The sequence below is a fragment of the Meleagris gallopavo genome, chromosome 7 (genome assembly GCF_000146605.3).
Source record: "Meleagris gallopavo isolate NT-WF06-2002-E0010 breed Aviagen turkey brand Nicholas breeding stock chromosome 7, Turkey_5.1, whole genome shotgun sequence".
In the NCBI taxonomy this organism is placed as follows: Eukaryota; Metazoa; Chordata; class Aves; order Galliformes; family Phasianidae; genus Meleagris; species Meleagris gallopavo.
The window spans coordinates 34,650,471-34,673,283 of record NC_015017.2 but is presented as its reverse complement, the minus strand read 5'-3'; the positions used below and the strand labels follow the sequence as shown (position 1 = coordinate 34,673,283).

General features: G+C 38.2%; 1 long non-coding RNA gene across 1 annotated transcript; it reads left to right on the top strand.

Moving 5' to 3' along the window:
• The first annotated feature begins 3,712 nt into the window (after window positions 1–3,712).
• Window positions 3,713–22,109, top strand: LOC109368653. Its single transcript, XR_004160394.1, has 2 exons — window positions 3,713–4,042; window positions 22,045–22,109. It is a non-coding gene; the product is annotated as an uncharacterized LOC109368653 (long non-coding RNA).
• Window positions 22,110–22,813: the final 704 nt, after the last annotated feature.

Sequence of the window (22,813 nt, the reverse complement as noted above, 5' to 3'; positions counted from 1 at the left end):
CTTTTTTTTTTTTAATTCTACTGAAGCATAAATTGTGGCACCAAAAAAGGTTCAGGAATAGATATCAAATCATTGTTACAGCTGGAAAAATAATATGCACTCATTTAAGTTCTCAGCTCGTCTAGAAAGGTTAGATGAGTTCTTTCATTTTAGCTATTAATTTTCTTATGTGTCAGTATACTGTGTCAGGTTTCATCCTGACAGTGAAGGACAGCATTTCCCATGGTGTAGGATGTGAGTTTGGTAACTGTCTGTGTAGCTGTCTGCTGGGTGCTGGGGAGTGTATGGCAGCACGTGTGTAGAGCACAGCTGGAGAGAACAAACCAGGTATATAACATGACATCCTTTGACCGCAGGTACAGCCGAACTTCAATTGGACACAATCGTTGTTGCATTTTTTTCTCTGAAACTAAAATTCATAAGTGTGAGTGATCTATTGTTTGTTCCAGCGGTAAAACCTTCCTTTGCTAAGGATCTTTCCTCCATTGTTGATGTGCAGGGGAGGTAAAAAGTTTTGAAAAATCACCCAGTGAGGTTAAAAAACAAACTGTTTTTGCAACCAAAAGCTTACCAGCCTGATCAAACTGCTTCAGCTGGAGATGCCTTTTTGACGGCGAGTGTCTGAGGAGATCCATGCACCGCCCCTACACATTTCCTTTTATTCTCTTTGCATACTTTTACTTGGTTCTGCTGTTTATCCTCTCTGCCAGCTACCCCAGGCTTAGATAAGTGTTTACTGTGCTAACATGTGCTGATCCCACTTGCTTCTAAGTATTTGCTTTATGAAACTGGTAGTTAGTTGTGTTGGTAAAAAAACAAGAATAATTTTAACTTCCAAAGAGCATTTTGCTTTCCATAATCCTGGTGTCATTCTGGAGAAGTTTCTGTGATATTTTAAGAATCAGCTCAAGACTTCCAACCATGTGCAATCCCAAGGAGGGCAAAAAAATCAAATATGCCCTCCAGTGATCTGAATAATTATTGTGGGATAAAAATATAACATATTGGGATTATAATATTATGTATTTATACTATACTGCATGATATTATGTTACCTTATGATACAGCTGGGCAGATCCTCTCCTACCTCAGCTCTATGGCACCATCGTGGTGAGGGCACTGGGAGCACTTGGGATCCTGGCTGTTTGCTGATCTCATGCTGGGGCAAGTGAACGTTGGCACTGAAGATAGCTTGGATTTGTATTTCTATGAGGCACTGAGGTTTTAACAGGTAGTGTCATACTGAGATAGATGGATGGCCAAACTGTGTCTCTCCGTACCTAGATAAATCCATTCCATCTCACCTTAGCTGCCTGCCCATTTAAAATGGAGCTGGGTCAGCCCTTCAGTATGGATATCCCTGCTATGTATCAGTCTGAAAGCAACTGCTGTAGCTCATGGCTTCAATGCATTTGTCTTTTCAACCTGTAACTTGTCAAGGACGGGATTCTGTCTTGAATTTTGTTCTAACAAAAGCCATGGCATTCCTGCCAAAAATAAGTTGTATCTGCACAGCCAGTGGCTATATCTTATGATGACTTAGAATAGAAATTAGAAGGAATAAATGCACTTAGAGAGTGAGCTAATGGCCACTCCCTTAATAAGAGTTGTAATTTGAAGAATGCAGAATCTGTTTGTCCACCCTCGTGGGAATTCTCATCTTGGAAAGACTAACTTACTGGTTAAACCCACAAATCTAAGAACTCGCTTCTTTGCACATTTATTTTTACACCAGTTCAGAAAGGGATTGAGATAGAATTTACTTTGGTGGAAGTCTTCAAAAAATTGGTTTCAGGCAATTGCTGTTGCAGGATCCTGTTCAGCTGGGTGTAGCTAGCTGGGAAATGCATGACCAGGAGGCTTAATACGTGCAAAAAATTACTGAATAGCACAAATAGTGCCTGGGAACAGGCTCCAGTTTCTCTTAAGGTACGTCCTTTTTATTTTATGAAGCTTTTGGCTTTTTCTGTTAAATCAGTGATTTCCTGATTTTTTGAAACTGTACTCTCTTTCTTTTTTCCTCTACATGCATGCCTGAATTAGCATCCTGCTGCAAACTAGTTTTGTTGTCAAGAGATTTGGAGTAGAATCTGCATTTTGCAGTTCCATAATGTTCATCAGTCCTTGGTATGAGATGGTGCACTGTAAATTTGCATCAAGTTAAACAAAATGTAACCCATCTCCTAATCTCATGGATGGATTTGTTCCTGCTGGAACGAGCTGACACTTGTGGACCCATCCACTGCAGCACTTGCAAAGCTGGGACTAATGCTGGATGTCTTGGAGCATATGTTATTGCATGTCAATGTTGATACTTACTGCTTCCATAGCCCACATCACCTTCAGAATATTTTGGGGACTTCCTTGATCAGAGCTCAGTGAATCAAATGCAATCTTGTTGATTGTGATGTAAGATGGAGCACAGCCCCATAAATGCAACTCGTGATTCTTTGCGTGCTATGGGCTGGTTAGCCAATGGATATAGGGAGATTTACAACACACCTCCTTCAAAGGCACATATCTAGGTTTGCTGTGAAGCAGTTCAAATAATCTCTATGGCACTAGGGTCCTGCTTCCACTCGGTGCATCAGGAATTCCATCATTAAGGCCACACATATTACTTGATGACGCTCTTATAGTAAACAGCAAGATCTTCATCCAGTGCTAACGGCGTTATTCAGCTGTGTCCTTGCACCTAGCTTGATTTATATCAGCGCCAAGGTTCATCTGCTCGCTGTAAACAGACAAATTTGGGTTGCTACTTCTCTTACATGTAGCAATTGAGAACATCATAAAAACTTGGCTTCAACTCATCTCTGAGCTCAGGTTTCTGTTTTGTTGTCTGTGAAATGTGCAAGTCAGGTGTTTGGATGCAAGTGGTGAGGTGTTTCCAGTGCTAAAGCTCTTCGTGCAGAAGCACATGTAGATAAGAGAACTCCATCTGTCACAACCCTCGGTGCTGCCCTGCCTGTGTTTGAAGTTCTAACTTGAAAGGGCTGACTTCTGAAAACTGAGGCACAAACTGCCAGATCCCTCTTCCAGCGAGAGCTCAATGCCAGAGGGTAGGTTGGGACTACTGCTTGTACTGGTACTTGGGTGAGCACCCTGTGCCTCACTGCACCTGGGCAAACTTCAAACACCGAGTGGTCTTGGACCTCCAGCTCAGAGGAGGAAAGGTCAGTTTTATGCCCTTATCACCATCTGAATAGCAATGTTTGGGGCTCTTTCCTGCTTTCTTATATTTTCATCTTTGGAAAGCAAGAGAGGTTTCTTCAGAACGATTGTAACTAATGTTGAACTGGCTTAAATCTTGTGAAAATTGAAATCTGTAGTTCTATAACCTTTAAAATTAGGAATTAATTAGGTAAAACTTTTATTTCAGCATACTAAAAACCTATGCTTTAAGATGCATGCAGATTTGCACCCCTAGTTACATATCTTTAAAATAAACAGGAGGATTAGGAGAATGCAGGGGAAAATTCTGAAAAAAGGTGCTGCTGACACTTAATTTTTCTTTTTCTCCCTGCACGCTTTGCATTTTGAAGCTGGTTAAGTTCTTAATTTTCTGCTTTCCCTGCAAATACTGTTTATTCATTCTAAGAAAACATCAGTTGGGTAAACAGAAGTATTTATGTGTGTAGCACTGCAACTCCTACTAAGATGCAAATTGTGCTGCAGGGAAGATAGTTTGTGCTTTTCTTTCCTCTCCTCTTTTCTTTTTTGACAGTCAGTTAATAAAGACTCAACAATAAGCAGCTGCCTGTGATGTCATTTGGGACTTTGTCCACAGAGCTTGTATTTACAAGTACTGAGCAACTACATAGCAGCAGAAAGCCCAACTCTCAGCAAACTTCATGTCTGCTGTTGCTGGAGGACTTTAGTAGTGCTCTGGATGGTGTAGAAAGCTAACTCTGTTCTTCAAACCACAGACTTTTAAAGCTTGGTAAATAAACACTGGATAAACTCAAGAGAATTTCTGGACTGCAAAGACTTACGGATCTGAGTTCTCCAGGGCTGGCATGTTTTGACTGAGCTGCTACAAGTAAGACTTTTGCTGTTTCAGTGTTTTTATCATCTCTGTAAAGCTTATTTTTTTCTAGAAGTGTGTCAGCTTTGCTATTTGTAGTTTAATTAAATGAGAAGCAAGTATGTAGTTGTTAGGAGTAATTGCAGCCATGCATCTGAGTGTTTCAGCAATAGAATAAAGGACAAATGGAAACTTGAGTTTTGCTTTTGTTTGCCTGAGATTACACTGAAGTGACTGCTAATATAATTGGTGAAACTTTAAGATCCTTAAAAATGGTGAGAATTGCCATTAATTGAATAAAAAATAGTCTGTTTTTAAAAGATTGTTATCAGTTTGTGGCATTTATTTGAATACTAATAGTTAATATGAATTTTTAATATAATTTCCTTATATGTTTTAATACAGTTTCTTTTAAAATTGTTTTCCTTCTTATGCAGGCAGAGATTTAAAGCAAACCTTGGCTGTTTCTGGTTCTTAAGCCCAATTCAGGTTATAGATAAGTTTGAAAGAAAGACTCATGCACTGCTTTGAAATCTGGTGCCTTTTGGATTAAATGAATTTATAATTATATGAGAAACAGTTTTATTTTTGTTTTGTTTTTGAGTAATTATGTTAGAGTGCTATGTTAGAATCTTTAAACATCAGAGCAGAAACTTCTGTGAGAAAAACTTTATTTCTACACTGCCTGCTGTTTGAAGACAGAATTATGTTTATAGCCACTTAAGTCATTTTCATGACATTTAGGTGCGATTGTCACAGTATTATTCCCATTTTACAGATGTGGAAACTGACCCCTAGAAGTGATTTATTAAAACTTGATATACACTCTTCAAATGCTGGTAACAAACTCCATCTCTCCTGCTTCTCGTATCTGTCCTTCACCAGAAGCCCATTCAAATTATTGCAATTTCAGTTGTACTGGCTCTTCCAGACAGTAACTTGATCACAGTACACTGTATGAGGATTTCTTTTACTTCTTTTTACCTCTGTTTAATGATCTGTATTCGTGGAGACAAAGCACATTTCTGAAGAATGAAATCAGGGCAAGTATATGAGGCTATGTCAGCACAAATCAGTCAAACAGGAACAGGAGGATTTTTTTTATTTTTTTAATTATTATTATTATTATTTTTGCTTCTTCTGCCACTGACTTTATCTGCAAGGCCTCTCAGTTGCAGCGTATTACTTTGTACTAAGTTTTGGGTGGCTACGAATGCTGATGCCTCTCCCAAGTGACCTTGTTTCTGTAGCAGATCAAAACCTGTCTGTCTTTTCTTTTGATGTTTTAATGTGGCTTGGCATGTCAAGATGTTGTGTAACTTAGGACCCGTTGTTCTGTCTTTGGAACTGAAGCATATTCTTCTGGAAGAAAAAATAGCCCTGAATTAACTCTGCGTTTATGCCTTGCCATGCAAATGGTAAAGGCTTTGGGGGTTTTAAATAGGATAAGAGCATAGAGGTTTTTTTCTTTGTGTGCTCACCATCCTCCTTCAGAAATAGTATAAACAAGGTTTATACGTTTTTTAAAAGACCTTTTTGTAGCTCGGGAGCTTCCACTGAAAACAGAAGTGAAAAACAGGTATCATAATGGAGCCTTTTGATGGAGGAAAGCAAAGGCTGAAGGCTCGATGTTCTGATCCCTGTGCTGACTCTGTGGGACAGTCCTTCCTTCCCTCTGTCAGCCTGTGGTCAGTAATGATGATCTGCTGCTGCACACTAATAAGTGTATTTACATTTGCAAAGTTCAGGTATTGTGTTGGCAAATGCCTACAAAACTTTTGAAACAAAGTGAGATTAAAGCAGTAATCAATGTCCTCTTACCTTTCCCACTTAAGTTAATTTTACATGCAAGCCCTAATCATACAAATGTGGATCTTATTCCTGATTTAAGAAAAATTCACGGGCTTTTCTGCTCTAATTCTTGTGTGTAAAATGAGTTGTGTGTAAGTGTTTTGAGGCTTAGATTTAAACAAGTAGAAATCCTGCAGCACTAAATGCAAAGTGGGTGCGTACAGTTCCACTTCAGTCAAGAGCAAACGTCCAGCTAATTACTTTAAGTGCAGGAGTGGACTCTCAAAACTCAATGATCTTGGGGCCATTTGATTTTCATTTTTCTTTTTTACATTTTCTTTCTCACATTTACATTTTCTTTTCTCTATTTCTTTGTATCAAATTAGGCTACAAAGGAAGCTCCGTTTTCAGTAAAGCAATCCCCTGTTTGGATTTTTGCTGGATAAAACCTACAGGCCTGAGCCTAAGGATACCGTTTATGATCTGATAACATTCTGGGATGGCATAAAAGGGGACAATTGCCAGCAGACTGTCAATTCTTCAGGCTTTCTTGCCATTTGAAAAGAAGCAGAATGAGAGCAGAGTCCAGCCTGTCATCCCTTGACAAGCAGGACTGAGGCTGGGATAAAAGCCATGGAACAAAGGTGCCAAAGGGAAGCTGAGCTGAGGAGATCAGCATGGCTCAATGGGGCCAAGCACAAGGAGGTGCTCTGTGGCTCCTGCATATGATCAGCTCCCCACAGCATGGGAGTTGTAATAAGAAAAATCCACACCAAAGTTGTTAATACATCTTTGATATTTTACCATCTAAAATGTGGTTTTATTACTAAAGTAAGATACATGGACCCTGTAAATAGAACACATTAACACTTGTAGGCACTATTCTGTACTATCTAATGACCTCTCATATACCATGCAGGATTGCAATAGGTTCTCTAATGGTTGCATAAATTCATCATGATGCTTTTGGAGATGAAAATTTTGATAACTGTAATCTGAAAAATGCTCCTAACCCTTGTAGGATTCCATTGACTGGCACCAGATGACTCACAGGGATGGGGTCTGTGCTGCAGTAGTGGGCTCTGGGAGCTGGCAGCACTGCTGTCTGTGGCAATGAATGACAAAGACCCTGAAAAACAGCATGGATTATAAAACAGTAGATAAAAACGATATTGCTGAAAAATGGACTATTGATATTGACACAAAGCAAGAACAAAGGCCTTTGTTAAACCAAATGTTTGAAAAGCTCTCCACAAGACAATACTATTTGTTTCCCAGAGCCAAACCAGCCTTGGATGGTGCCCCTACAATAGGTCTGTGCAGAACCAAATGTGTGTCGTAAATTCTATTCTTTGACAGCACTAATTGATTATTATAATTCATCGTTATCTAAATTGTTATATTCAACAATTTACTATATCCTTTTGTTTCTTTGTTCCTCAGACATAATACAAATAGGAAGAGTTAATTACCGCAGTCAGCAAGAGGCGGGTCTCATTGTCTGCCTCACTTTGATTGAAGCTGGTTGATTCACCACTGTGGATTTTCAGTAATGATGGAGGGAGAAAAAGATGCAGGAGTTCTGCTGTAGTGAATTTGCCTTTTGGTAGTAGTTGCCATTTGTATTTTGAATACTCTTCTTTTTGCAGATGGGCTCATGCTTGCTTTGCCTGTACTACGTACTAATTATGCAAACAAAAATCATGTGTGCGATCCAATCCTCTTTGGAGTAGATGGTACTTCTTGAGGAATACAGCACAGCTTGACACACAAGTAAGACGGCATTTGCTTCTAAAATGATTTACTGGACCAGCCTCTTGGCTTTTTCTCCAGTGCTCTGGTGATGGCCAGAGCTGCATCTGCTGGGTAAAAGAAGCAGTACTCTTGGCTGGGGTGCTTGAGAGCAGATTAAACGATGGCTTAATTTCTATGAATTCTTAACACTGCTCTACACGGCTGTTTTCTAAAAGATGGTGTAACTTTGCTGTAAGATGTAGGATCTTTTTAGCCTCTCGGCTCACTGGGTCTGATAAAATGGTTCATAGCGATAAGATTTTGGGGGGTTATTTTGCCAGCAGAGGGCCATATTAAACTGAATAAAAAAACACCCTCTTGGTCTCACATTTTCAGTGAGTATCAACTTAAAGCATATGATTGTTTTCAAGGGCAAAATGAGTAAATAATTGGATTTTTTAGAAGCTACCTAATGATTAATTATTTAAAATAAGAATCACATCATTTTACAGCACAACAGAGTTCTTTGTCAGTCTAATTAGATTGAATTCTGGTGTTTAAAATACATAATATATACCTGTTTATTCTAAATTGTTCAAGGTTGATAGATAAAGCTCTAATAAGTTATTAAGCTGACGTGATAAACAGCAGGAGCATGTGCTTTTGCTATAATGACACAGATGAGAAAAGAATTGTTTTTCAGAGGTACAATCACGTTTGTTTTTGATGTGGCCTCTAAACTAGCAGTTATTATTCAGCCTTGAGTGCTGCAGGAGTTGACCTTTGGCAAAATATTTTGTTATCCTCAATCTTTTATACAGGCCTTTTGTGAACTCTGCGCAGCTCTCATTTTGCTGATTGCATTTAAAGTCATTTATTGCACAGTGTTTGCCCTTCTAGCAGATGTTAAAGGATTCCTTGCCTGCCCCGTTAAAGGCTACTCCTCCGCAGCATCTAATTATAGCCTACACAAAAGATTAACAGATGTTATAATTGTCTTTACTCATTGATTAAATAGTTTCTGCATGACTTGCTCTCCCTTCTCCCTCACTGCTGATTTGTGAGGTCTTCCTGGATAAGTCTCACGCATCTGCAATGTGTTAACCATGACCATCTTCACAGCTTGTGACTTTTTTTCTGGTTCAGTTTGAGGAAGTTATATGTGTTCTTCTGGACAATACAACAATGTATTAAAATGGGTGCGTGAACATTTGCTTTAATTACACATTTCTGTTTTCCTCCTCCTTTTAACCATTCCTTCTGAGACTTATGTGAAAAGCAGACTAGTTTTAATGAATATAAATTGACGGGTAGAGGTTAAGCTACTGAGATTTGTTTAGCAGTATGTTTGTGTCTGAATTTCAGTTGCCACTTGCAGAGGAAGTGAGTGGCTGAGAAAAACAATTTGGGGAGAAAACTCCTAGCAGGAGAAATTTTCTGGAGGACTTTTCAACAGGTATTCAGTAAGACCATTAGAAAACTTTGGTTTCTTTTTCTCACAAAATTAAGTTTACTCAATTCTTGAGCTATCCAATGTCTTCACTGTTCCAACCCTGAGATGAAGGCTTTGCTGTAGTGTAGGTCCATAGAATCATAGAATCACAAGGTTGAAAATGACCTGCAAGATCATCTAGTCCAACCGTCACATAGCTCTTTCCCTGCAGAGTGATGGTGACCAGCATAGCAACTGCTGTTTTATGTTCTTTTAAATCTTCTAACATCTTGAACTAGGTCAGAACAAACAATGTTTCTATTCAGAGAAATTAAACATCTTGTACATTATTGTGCTTACACATCCTTTCCTGTTGGTTGGATTTCGTGTAACATTTTCCTTAGTTCTTACACTGACCCAGATGCGAGCCATTGGCAAATCCACAAAGGTTCCTGTGACAGTCTCTCACCATCCCCCAGCTCTGTGGAACTGCATCTGTCATTTGGCCTCAGCCTGAAGCTCTACCTCACTTAGCTCAGAGTTAAGCAAAGTCAATGGAGGTCACTATGTCATGCTTTCTGACAAAACCTCTGCTTGAAGCTAAAGAAGAGTAACAAGTTAAAGGTTTGAGGTTTGAATTACAGGCTTGGTTATTCAAAAATTATTGCACTGTTCCCTCTGCTTATGTTTCACTTCCTACTAATATATAAAACTGTTGCTTTGATTGCTGGTCAGAGAAACCACCTTGCATTGAGACTGTGCAAATATTCTTCTGCCAAGACCCTCTTTCTATTTTTTTGCCTCAAAGATTATTCCTGCTCTGTGTAGATGTCTGGGCGTTTTGACCAATTAATTAATGATTAATTAATCAATTAATGCAGACTCCTGGATATCTGGTCTATCTTGTGCCATTATGCTTTGTTGATAGTATGGAAATGTAGTCTCTTCATAGTGAATGCTGTTCTTAGCACTGGCTATGAGATCACACGATGTAACCTATAGGACTTTTATCAGTTTTTAAACTTGATCTCATACTTACAATTAATGGGTTTTATTAGGCTGTATAATAATCTTTGCAGTGCAGAAGAGCATTTGTCCAGGGTTTCAAAACTGCTCTAGAAACAGAGGTACTTTGTGTGTCAGATTAACAAAGAACACTTTATCCTTCTTGTTTGTTTTTAAATGACATCTCAGAGCTGAATGATTTGCTCTTATGAGCTGGGGGGAGCAGATTATAGAGTCATTGTAAGAAAATTCCAGAGTGCCAACTGTGCCTGCAAAGTGTGTTTTAATAATATAGACACCTGTCCACTACCAAGCTACAACATTTCATAGAGATCACTGAGCAGCCAGCTGATTAAAGTGACTTTTATGCAGTACCAACCCTGTATGGATTTGAGACATTGATTAGTATGGACTTGAGATGCTGATCCAGAGGTCAAAGTCTAAAGTCCCAGTTAATAATAATCAGCAAAATATGGAGATTGAATAAATCTGGAGCTAGGTACTAGGTGATATTTGCTGTTACATATAAGAAACATTTAGAAAGTAATGACACTGAAAGTTCAGCTAAATCATCAAGGATTTTTAACATCCACTGCTGGTTGGTGCTGCAGGGAAATTTTAAGGTGAAACCTGGCCTAACATTTTAATAAACAGTTCTCTGTCGTGTCACTGGATGTTAACCCTAACATTTGAAACTAAGATCTTCATCTTTATCTTGAAATCACACAAATAAATGAAAGATGGTACCAGATGAACTGAAGAGTAAACAGTAGAACAATCTAAAAAGTCTTGGACTGGCCATTCTCCTTGTCTCCCTGCTTGAAAATCTGTAGACTTCTTTTATATTTAATTATGTGCCTTTACTAAAACTAATAACTTCCTTCCCTTAAGCTCCAATTCTGTCATGATGTTATTGATTGGGAATACATTATGATGTTCATAGGAAATAATTTCTGTCATTTATATTTACCAGTCTTTAATCAAGTGAATTGGTTTTCTTCTTGATTACCACAAAAATCTTCTGTTGCAAGAAAAAGCTTTAAAGAGACGTTGATGAGAATTTACTGACTAGATTATGGCTTTCGATACAAACATGAGAGGGGAGTGGATCATAAGGTGACCAAACATGATGATGCAGATGCAGGCATGTATCAAGAATTCTAGCCAGTGTTTTCCTTGATTTTACTGATAGTCTTGATAGTAAAGCACACGAAGACCCAATCTCACCCTCTGGCCACTATTGTGGAAGAAAGCTTTCATCTTTCATTACTTGTTTCAAATATTCCTCTCTCCCCATGCTCCAGGTTTGCATCCTGCACATTATAAGAAGATTATGAGCTTGAGTCCCTAGATCCATCTTGGTATCTAACTTAACTGGCAGCTGTAGAAGGCAGTCCCTCTGCTCTCATCTGAGACAAGGTGGCTCGCTTATGGATGAAGAGAGGCAGAGGTTAAGTTCTAAATCAAAGGGTCCTCAAGCAAAAAGAGATGAAGGATGTAACCCTTCTACGTAGGTTTAGGGCACAACCTTTGGGCAGCAAATTGGTATCCCATGATACCAACCCAAACCACCACTCAAGAGCTGGATTCCAACTTAAAATGTAAGTCAATGATTAGTGCTTACCTGAAATGAACCAAATGTGCTTTGTTTCCTTATTGCCTAAGCTGTAGGCTGTTTCCCATAGAAAACAGTTAAAAAACCAACAAGCATAACAACGTTAACAAACAACACAAACGTTATACATAGTCTTAAAATGCACTTTGAAATTGGAAGTGCTTCATTTAAAGTATGCAAATATTTTAAGTCCTTCTGCTTTTTCACTAAAAATGCTTTGTTTTTTTCCCAGTCAAAATACAGTGTAAGCAATAATTTTGAATAACTTCTGTTATTCCAAAACTAAGAATGCATAAACTGTAATCTTAAAAGATTTATCTAAACTTGAATGCCATTACTCCCAAGAAGTAACCTGGAGAAAACAATCCTGTTTGAGTGGTTATCGTGAATTCTACAAGAAAAAGTGGAAGACTGATCCCACCAAACTGTTGCTAACACAAACAAAAATATTATTCAGATTTTCATGAATAATGAACTTCTGAAACGTTAATAGTTTGTTGTGGGTTTTGTGTGTGTGTGTGTGTGTCACTTTTGGTAGCTTAATGATTTTTACTTTGCATTTTAAACAGGAGAGCACTTGAGAGAGAAATACTAGAGTGTTTTAATAGTATGCTTCCTCTGTTTCTAATATTTTCTGGATATTGCTGTATCCATAATCCGAATGTGTTGGATTATTATCTGTGATGGCAGACTAAATGTTCTTTCCTATTTCACTTAGTAGAACTGAGTGCAGCTGAGTTAAAGATTGGTAGGATGGCATAAAACATAGGGGAGTTATAAACCTTTTAAGTAGGAAATTCATGAATGTTTTTTAATTTACATTTTTATTAAGTTTCTGGCAATCAGACATCACATTGAGAAAGTGAAGTAAGCACTGCAGGCAACTGACTGCACAGGGGAAGAATGGAGTTGCTTCATTTTTTTTTTTCCCTTTTCCACTCTGATAGTCACAAATGTGGATTAACAACTGCAATGTATAGACTCTGAGAAGGAATGGAAAGAGAATTTTTTTGCCCACCAGGATCTTCAGATGACTCATTCATGGGCAGCACCCTCACTTCCAATAAATCTTATTGTCCTGTATCCTGCCTTATTTTTTTATATGACAAGTGTTCCTCTGATTCTCTGGGAATCAGTCTCTATTGGATTTCACTTTAAGTAATTTCTTCAGATACTCAACATCATTTCCCATTCTTTATTTCTTTTCAGCCTATTGTCAATAACTTAATCAATTCCTCACTATTTCTGGTGTTAGTATATCTCCTTCAAACTTGTGTAGATGGTCATTCCTTCCAATCTTCATCTCCTCTTGGCATTATTTGAAACTACTATGAACAGATTTGTTAATCGTTTTCCCACCAAATCAATACCTTAATCGTCTTCACTGCTGTTATCTGAATTCCATCAAGTTTGTCTATATTCTTTTGGTTCAGAACTAAATTTAGTGTTTGAGATGAGATCTCTCTAAAGTTGCAGAGCAAAAAGTTGAAGAACTGTACAGCATGCCGATACTGCTCAGTACTCTGTCACTGTCTGAGGATATATGGATGAGGACAGAACATCTTTCATTTTGAACATTTTCACAGTAGTTTTCCTGGCCATAAACTGAAAATGAAGCTTAATCAATGTGTATCTGTGCCTTTTAATTTTACAGTCTTGATGTCCTACATGTTCCATTGTGTAAAAAGAATAAAAGGAGCTTGAATTGGCTGGACAAATCTCTGCACATTTTCTTGACGTGTGCTCAGTGATTTATAGGAAAAACATCCAATTGCAAAAACAGTTATTCCCTGCCCCGTGCCCACTGCACTATCGACTCTTTCAGGGGTTCAGGTCAGAGAAGGGGGATAAGCACAAAAAGCCTATGATTTTTAGTGGTCCCTCTGGGATAAAATCAGGACAGATGGGCAGACAGAAGAGATGTGGGCTGTAATGCATCTGTTTCATAGAAAAAAGGGTCTTTAAGCACATTTCAAAAGCTTCTTATTGTAGTTTTCTTGTAGCTGAGATCTTTATGAGTACGTTTGAAACTTGGGTTTTCTTCAGAAATATTTTGATTTACAATAATGAAGGAAAAATGTGAAGGAAACACAAATGGAGTGGTATATATAGGAATCTTGACCATATACTTTAAACTCTTCCTTCTATTTTGTTATCCATTAGAGCAATTCAGATATTGGATTCAACTGCATGTATTTTTCTGAACCTTGCAGCATATCATGTGAACACAAATGAATTCAGTTCTTTACCGTCATTGGCCTCCTAAACGCGATACCACTTCCTCTCCTCTCCTTAAGATTTGCAATTCAACCAAATGGGATTCCCATTTGGCTTTCGGACACCCAGCCAACCATGGCACTTGGGGAATTCAGGGAACAAACATGAGACTGAAATACCTTCTTCGTAACCAGTGATGATGCCCTCGTCCCATGTCACTGATAGTATTAGGCAAAGTGTGACAAGATGTTTTTTGCCAGAAAAATATTTCTGAGGATTTTCTACAAGAGATTCTTCGGTAGCTCAGTCATGTTAGAAACAGAATTTTTTTAAATGTATATTATCACAGAGTAGTGCTCTCTCCTGTTTGTGGCCTGATAAGAGAATAGATAGTTTCCATTCTGCATAAACTCCTAGGACTGCTTGCAAACTCTGCATGATCAGTCCAGGAAAGTTTGACCCTAAAAAGCATAATCCTGTAGCAGAATGCAAATGGCACGCAGTTACCTTTGAGATCCTTCAAAGTTTGGGTGGGGAAAACTTGTATGTTTTTCTATATACATTACACAGAAAGGGGAGAATTTCAAACTTATAAAAGAGTGACTTGTACTGGAGGATGTTGATGCTGATGCTAAATGCCATTGTAGTCCATTACTTTCCTGGTAAACAGATCCGAGAGAGAGGACTTAAAAGCCTGTGCTTGGCAGACTTGTCTTTTACAATGAAAATGTAGAATGTCACTTTCCATTTCTTTTCTTAAAAAAGTAGAAAAATGGTTGTGACTTTATCCTCAGTTGTCTATTTCTGACCATTATATATGATGTACCAGGTTCATAATACTTGCTCTATCAATTCCAAACTTGTTATTGAAAATCTTTTAAACAAATGTTACTCAAATGCTGAGTTTCAGTGTGATTTCCCCACCTTATCCCTGATGTATTCAAGTATCACATGCTAGGACCTTTCCTTAGTCTTCAGCATGAAAATGTTGATAAAATATTTTTCCATGGGAAACATCTAGCTGTGATAATGGCACACTAAGTTAGATGAATTGCTTCCAGCATTTTGTATTTACCAGCCTTAAAGCACAAAATTCTAGAGGCATCTTTATTGGGATGTAGAAGAGACACAGTCTCCGCATAGCTCTTTGGGTGTGTGAATAACAACAGTTCGACAAATCTGGCTGTAGTTCACAAGGGACACAAATCTACATTGAAGCCTACAGAGGTATGTGTCACTATAGCTGTCTGCAGAGCATGCCTTCTGCAGATCAACAGCTCAGCTTACAAAACATTGCTGGAAGAGATTCAATGACTGAAGGAATCCATTATTAAAATGTAACAACTAATATTATATAGTTTATAATAGTATATCATAATAAATGATACATCACAATGAGTGATTAGAAACTCACAAAATAGAAGCTTTAGCTCTAATATTTTCTTCAGTCTAAATATCCTCAGTTTTGGACATCCCTTTCTTGGCTCTAGGTCTTACAACACTCAGAAGGTTTTGAGTTCAGCACAAAAACCGAGGATAGACAATCATTGTTGTCATAATCTATTTTTTATTGATGATAACGCTGTAATAAATCCCATTTTCCCCCATTCTTACCCATTGCTGTCCTGACAACAGATTCATGGTTTCTATCTGCTTATCTTTTGTCATTTTTTTTCTCAATAATTTTATTGCATGATATGAAGAATTCATATGTCCCATAAAAGCAAACAAGGGAGGAGGGTAGTCCTTTGACCTTTCCAACATTCTTTGCTGTAATTTACTGGTGGTTTTTCTCCTCTCTGTATCATGGCCCATGGAACTCTGTGATAAAAATGGACAGCCAGTGCAAACACAAAATGCTGAAAAGGTTAAAGCTTTGATTATGTTAGTCTATAAATGTTCATAGTCTTTTTTGTTGCCAGAAAGAAAATGAGAGCTGAAAATGGCAATGGATGAATCATGCTTATTACAGAACAAGGAAATGATATCAGTTCAACCTGTTCTTTTTAATGCTGAAAGAACGTAATCTTGTGCCCTCTCATTTTATGTCACTGCAACCCACCTTATCCTCTTAAATGAATGCATGTATCCATTTAATTAACCTGGTGAGATTTGAGATATAAATCTTTTAAATGCTTCCTATGCAATTTATCTTAACAGCTGTCAGAGTAATAACATCTTTAATGCTGTATTCTTTATTTTCTGATTTACTGAAATTCCTGGTATTGTTCTGAGTACACTGATAGGTTTGCTAGATTTAAACTGCTAATCTTTACTTGTTTAAATCCTAGAGGCAGTGCTGTAGAAAGCTTTACTGAGCGTTTAATTTTGCAAATAAATGGAAGATTATCTTGCATGAAAAAAGCGTAAATGTATATTGAAGTCTATAGTTCAAACAGGTTCAAAATTAAAATTCATTAGCTAAGATGCTTTGTTTTAAATGCTATATTTCTAGAATATCTTGATCTGAGATTGTTTGTTACTGGCATTAAAAAATTGCTTTAGACTATCCTGCTTGCTTAACCAGCTCCCTGTCAAGAGCTGGAATAAGAGGGATCCATATCCTTTGGCTGTTATCAACCCTCAGTTTCTTCGTAGTCTACCATGCATCGTGTACAAAAATTACATGATTTCTTGTCTCGTTTTGGCCCTTCTCCTACTTGCTTGGTACTGTTTTATCTTGGCATTACGGTTGACTAATGGAAAGTTTTCAACCTTACAGATCGTGACTGGTCTACATGCTGCCTGTATATTTCCAGGGGACTGGGAAAGAGTCTTTTTCTATCTAGATATTTTCAGACTGACCTGACATATTTTAACATAATTTTCGGAAGCTAACCAGGATATCTGAATCTCTGGGCTGAATGGTACAGCAGTGCTGTACTTGCTGCCTTGTAATTCTCGTAGTATTCTACTTATCTAAGCATTTTAGGTACTGGCATTGGAATTTTTTTTAATTTAATTAACTCATTAATGCTGGCACATGGCACATTCTCCTTCCCTCTCTGTAAAAATGCGTCTTGCTTATCTAAATAGCAACCTAATCCGGTGGGTGTGGATGTACAACGCATACATTAGCTCTAACAAACTGCTGACCAGTCTGAGCAAATACCTAAGTGGTTTGAGCATTAGATAGGCAGGCTGCGCACATGGCATTGCTACGAAATTCACTGTGGGCAAAATAAAATAAATTAGCTACATCTCATATTGCATAAATGCAGATGTTGCTGTAGTTTTCTCTTTCCCAAGTGTTGAAGTTTGAAATGTCAGCTCATACGAGAACACCGGAATTATTTTTTCCACTTCATCACTTAAACTCATGGCCAGGCTGAATGCCTTGACGGAGAGAGATAGGGGTGTGGTAATGAAACTATTTTCATGGCTCATTTTTAATCACTAGGCAGAATTTTCTCATCTCGTGCGAAGATGGGGTTTTCTGCTCTTACTCCTCTGGTAATTTTAGCTCTCTGCCATTTAAAAAAGAGCAGGAACTACTCAAAAACCTGATACAAACCTAGCATTTTAGATTGCTCTAAGCCTGAGAAAATAAATGTAATTATTTTATGAGTGAAAAATTTTTGAACTGTTGAGTACACATCAGCTTCATAATCCTGGATTCTTTTTCATTCCAATTCTGAGAAGGCCCTGGCAAGATTTACTGTCCTTACTTCCACTGCTTCTCCTACAAAGTCCCTCAAAAAGCAAGCATACGGCCACCAGTGTTAGCACCAGAGTTGGCAAAAAGAAGCCAACCAGCTGGACAGTGAAAGATACAATTCAACTCATTTAGATTCTCAGGAAGCTGAATCACTCCAGAGACTGGTAATGAGAAACAAAATCTTTCACCTTTAGGTCATCTGTTCATTTTAGCTAGCATTTGCATTGATGAAAATTTCTGCTTTCTCATAGCTGCTTCCCGACCTATGCTAGCAATGTTATTTTCATTTTCCCTTCATTGCTAAGGGATAGTACCTGTTCTGGTTATTCCATTTCAGTTTTAAAGAATGGCTGTTGAACAGGTACAACTGTCCAAGTAGCAAAAAGGCCTTAAAAGTGATCACTGTGTAACTTTGGCCTCATTCTGTTACCTGACAGCTTGATATCCACAAAACAAAGCCTGTCCTCTAGTTAACACGCAGAATGACAAACAGACTGCTGAATATGTGTTAGCATCCTACAGGTGTTTTGCTTTCTTGCAGTGCTAAGGTATGTTTAGCAGAGACTGGGGAGGCTGCATTAGATCTGCACTGGATTTAATGAAAAGATGTTCGTTTCCAGAGCTGTCATTTTTGTCACCTGTCATAACTGCTACATTTATACTAATTTGTGAGACATAAAAATAAATACAGTCCATTTTCAGTTACTGAAAAGATTTACTGTGTGCTGGTTCCCAGCTGGTATATGTTGGCATAGCTCTGTTGAAATGTAGCTGCAGTTTTAAACTGCATGAAAATATCTTGGATGCTTATCTAAGGGAAGTAATGTTACCCGTTTTCATCAGCTAAAGCGATATACATCAATCATACTTTGTTACTGCTAGAAATGAAGAAGGTATTCAAACCCAAGAACTTTCTTGCACAGATTATTGAGAGTGCTTTTCTGCGTTAATCACACTATTGCTCCAGGGCATAGTTTTAGAGCCATCTCCCAAAGTAATGAACATTCCTGTATTGAGTAGCAAAATGACTGCACTTTAAAATATGTAATGAAGCTGATGCCTCTGGCTTGCTGACTATGTGAGCCATGAGAGTATACCATATTGATGCAAGATCCCACTTAGGTATTCTCCTGAGACTTTTTGCCGCATCTACATAAAACTTTCTTCTTTGAGCTCAGTGCAAAACAGAAGGCAGTAGGCAAACATCTGAGACCTGCATTCTCATAGACCGATCCCCATGTACCTCTTCAGGAAACAGGCATAATTGCTGAGTGCCTTCAGTGCCTCCTCCAATGTGATCAGCATGGATAAACTCTGTAGTCCCATAGAGAAGAGTACTACAGTGGGAAAGTTTACTGCAGCACAGCATTGTGCCCTCCAAGGATTTAGCCACACAGGAATGCAGTATCACTGAAGGCCTCATAAATCAGAAGTGAGTTTGCAACCTAGTTCACACTTCAGCCAAGCCAAATGGGGTCATCAGGGTCTGAATGCTGATCACTGGGGTCTCTGCTGTAAAGACATTGTCTGAGAGATATCAACAAGCAAATTGGTCAAGGAAGGCTGATATATTTCTACAGTCTGTTATCTTGGTAACACAAAAATTGTATTTTTGATAGTTGGATAAACTGATTCTAAGTGCTTTTACATTTCAAAACTTTTCCATCTAGATGGCTATTCTCCACTGCTGAGCTTCCTGGGAGATGTATTACCTCCATTTTGAATTATTTTTTATCTCTGGGCTGGTCTCAGAGGAAGACATATTTACCTAGGGGGGTCATTTTTCTCTGTGACAAGAAGTTTGCTGCCCAAAAATGGCCATACTGAGATGGAAACTTGTTCTGTTTTTGTTAAGTACTTCATTCGGATGATTAAGTTTTTAAAAGACTTCCCAAAATCTTTTACTTTGAGGCACCAGCATATGTTGATACAGGCAATGTATTGCATTATCTCATTTGATAATTACCTTTGATTCAGAACTTCAAGTGGGTTCAGTGTTGTTAGCCTTTCAGGAGAGATACTTGACAGCCTGCTCATGATAAAATGCACAGAGGTTTGAGTGTGCAAGGTGGAAGGAGTGCAATCTGCAGTTCTCAGTTGGCTTCACCATTGCCTGAGTAGGTAGGTGTGCTACACCAGGTAGAGCAACGTGAGGAGACAGTAAATTCACAGCTTGAAGTGCCCAAGACAGCATAGCATGTAAACTATAGCAATGATTAGCAATAATCCTTCCTCCTTTTACTTCTGAACAAGGATTTGGGGGTGATTTTGCCAAATACCTGCAAACAGGCACTTCAGGGACTTGCGTCAAATCCTTGCCCGTCTGCTGAGATAATTGGCTCTGACTGTAGCTGTCACTGGCTCACTCTCAGTGATGCTCTGCTCACTGATCAACAGACTCTCTCAGTGAAGGTCATGCTCTCCAGGCATGATGAATGCAGAGAAAAATGATACAGAGATTATGTTAAGCTCTTTCTTTTGCTAATTTCTGGCATAATTGCCTGAACAGCATAAGACTTTGCTTCTGTGTTTGTTAAAATGTATTGAAGTATTTCTTCTGAGATGTGTTAGCTAATCAGGAAGGAATGGTAATTGTGTGACAGCATGCTATTGTTCTTCCTTATTAGCTGAATTAAACAGCATATGTAGCTTGAGGGGCAGTACTGCAGAAGGGAAGCAGGGATTTACAGGTAAAGCTGGAAAAAAAACATGCAAGGAAAGAATGCTCACAGTGAAATAACAAATTTTCCTTCTATAATGTAGATAAATTCTCATAGCATGTGTTGCTTCAATGAGTGTGTATAGAGGCTAATTTTTATCCATTTTAGAGAAAAATGGGTGAATTCTGTCCTTGAATAAATGTAAACAAGAAATAAGAAGTGTAAGATTAGAGACCAGGTGCTATTTCTTAGAACAATGAATTTAGGACTGGATTGTTTGCTAGCTGGACCAGTTATGATTTCCTTTGGGAACTGTTTTTATGAGAACAGTCCTGGTTGTGATGTCCACATTGTGCCTGATTGTTCGACTTGCATGCCTCTGAGAGTCCTCTGGATTCCATCTGGCTTCTGAGACATACCTGGGTATCATGATCTCCTTGCAGGCAGCCAGCACTTTGCCAGTGTACCAATCCCACACCCTCATGACAGAGCATTCGGGGCAGTTTTGGGTGGATTTTTCTGCATGGTGTTACCACAGTGGCAGATGGGCTCACTCACAGGTATGCGTGAGAAGTCAAGGCTACACACAGCCATGTAACACGTCTGGAGGGTAAATACAAGGCTTCTCTTGGAAGTGCCAGCTGTGTTACCCTGCAGCCAAACTCAGCCTAGTGCAGTCACCTGGCTGCTTGTAACTGAAGATGCTATTCACACTGAGTAAAAGGGATAAGAAATAGATGGATTTGTATTTTTTGTCTTATTTTTTCAGCCAAACACAATGAATTACTCTAGGGCTCACATTAAATAGTGTTGTATGAATATTGCAATCTAGCTAGGATTATATTTTTAAATGGGCTTTCATGTCAAGTCTTGACTCAAAGAAGTGGACAAAATCTTGTGGTGCAAACTCTTGGTATCTAGGGAGATATCCCAAGATAAGAGATGTAGGATGTTCTCTGATACAGGAAACACAGTCACTATGAAAAATGAGAGAAAATTGCTGAATTTGGTTCTGCATTCATGGATCTATCTGCCTGGTTTAATGTAAGCTAGATTCTTAGTTCTGTTACTTCGCTATTGTTTTCTTTAAATCCTGAATAGCTTCATTACCTTTGCCCACATTTCTGAATCACACACAATGTAACATTAAAATAGAAGCTAAAACTTTCAAGTATGTAAATCACCAGAAACACTTAAGAGAGAGTTGGTAGCACTTGTAAGGTGTGCCTTGATTTTAGCAGAAATCATCAGGCAGGAATAAACAAGTCCAAAAATCAGTAAGACTGTTTCTCTTCGTGCTTTACTGGGTGAAGTTCCCTGGCCATTCTGCACAGGCAGGGGTACTATCTGATTAGCACAACTGAATCCTTGACCTTAAAAATGCAAGAAAAGTGCTGAGGGCATTAGTCTCTCATTAAGGATAATGGGAGTTGAAAACTTTTAGAACTTCTCAGGATTAGGTCCAAAATTTGTACATCACAGTAGCAGCACAGATGTGCCAACAGGCAGGGCTTACTGAGGAGTGCAATTAATGTGAAATGAACTGTTTCCATCCCGCCCCCTTCTCTCCAGTCCCAGGTACGTCTCTGCTTCCGTGACTCCATTTCCCATCCCAGTTAAAGACACTATTAGAACATGTGGCATATTGATAAAGAAAGTAGTAGCAAGTTTTCTTTTTCCTTTTTAATTTGTCTTTGAGGAGTGACCCAAACACATTGGTGGTATTTCTTTCTGGAGAGCTTAGCTTTTCTGGCACAGTAAATTTGTTCCTGGAACAGAGCCTACTATGGACACAAATTCATTAGCTGCTGGGTTATTACAAAGTTAATGATGAAAGACAGAAATATAAAGTAGGATATTGAAATGTGCATTTAATTATTATTTTTTTTTAATTTTTTTTTGCAGTGATACTGGAAACAGTCTGACACTTCTAGTAGATCAAAAGGAAAACAAATAACCTCAGCTATGGAGAAAAAAAGACTACTACTGAAAAGGGAAATTGGGAAAAGACTTTCTCTGGACAGCAGCCTTGTGGTAAGAATTAATATTTACTGAATTTGCTTAATATCTCTTCTGTCATAAACATATAATTGTTAAGAAAGAATACTCATAATCACGTACATTTTAAAGGTGTTTATCTGTTCATCAGATTTTCACAACCTTTTCTGATTTTTAAGATTCTCCAGAGCAAAAAAACTGGAGAAATTTTACAGAATCTTAAATAGAAACATCGTGTCATCATGTGGAAGTCTGTCCCTGAATTCAGAGGATTTACACAAGCAAAGAATCCAGAGAAATATACCAAACTTATAACTAAAATTTTACCTCAGCCTTTACAGGGTCACTCTGCATTGCATTATACAATATGAGAGCTGAAGCTAGCTGTGGTCTTCTAATCAGAAATGTTTTACTACTGAGGATACTAGGAAAAATTTGCTCACCATAGTGAATGTAAAAAATACTCTAATATCTCCTGAAAAAAATATGAAGGCCACATGCTGTGAAGTAATTGTTTTTGCTGTATATGGGATCTGACTTATTGAGATTGCATTCTATACTTACATTTAGGTAATATTTTCAAGTGATAACTGAAATTAACAAGTTTTTATAGCTGTCCTGTGGATCTATGACTGGAAAAGGCTCACAGATGTTAAAGAGTTGTGTGAGAACATAA